Raw genomic sequence first — 504 nt, 5'->3', positions numbered from 1 at the left:
CTGGCCGCAGCGCCCGCCGCCTCGGCGGTCGCGGGCAGCGGGGCCGGCCGCCCCCGCGGAGGGCGGCAGCGCCGGGGGGAGGGCGGCGGCAGGTGCCTGCAGGAGCAGCCGCGCTCTGTCGCGCAGCCCCAGAGGCATCTGGGCTTCAAAGTTTGCCCCCTCAACTCCGCTCGCAAACCATCCGGGCTCGCAGCCGTCTGCGGCGGGGGGAGGCGGGGGGAGGAGGGGAGAAGGGAGGGAGGGACGGACGGACGGGGAGGCGAGGCGGGCGGCGGCGCTAAGCTCGGTTCACGCTCGCAGAGCGGCTTCCCTCCTGCCCACGGCATAGCTGCTCCCCTGCCCGCCTTCCTCCTCCTCCTCCTTCCGTAGGGCGCAGGCAGCCCCTGCCGTGGGAACCCCTTTCCCGGGGGCTCAGCCGCGGGAGGCCGGGGAGAGGCGGCGCAGCGGTGGGGGGCGCCTCCGCTTTGCCGGGGCGGGCGCGGCGAGCGCGGCTGCACCTTCCTG

Source organism: Onychostruthus taczanowskii, unplaced genomic scaffold (assembly GCF_017590055.1).
Source record: "Onychostruthus taczanowskii isolate IOZ18803 unplaced genomic scaffold, ASM1759005v1 scaffold8, whole genome shotgun sequence".
NCBI classification, from domain to species: domain Eukaryota; kingdom Metazoa; phylum Chordata; class Aves; order Passeriformes; family Passeridae; genus Onychostruthus; species Onychostruthus taczanowskii.
Note: the sequence above shows the minus strand (reverse complement) of the source record.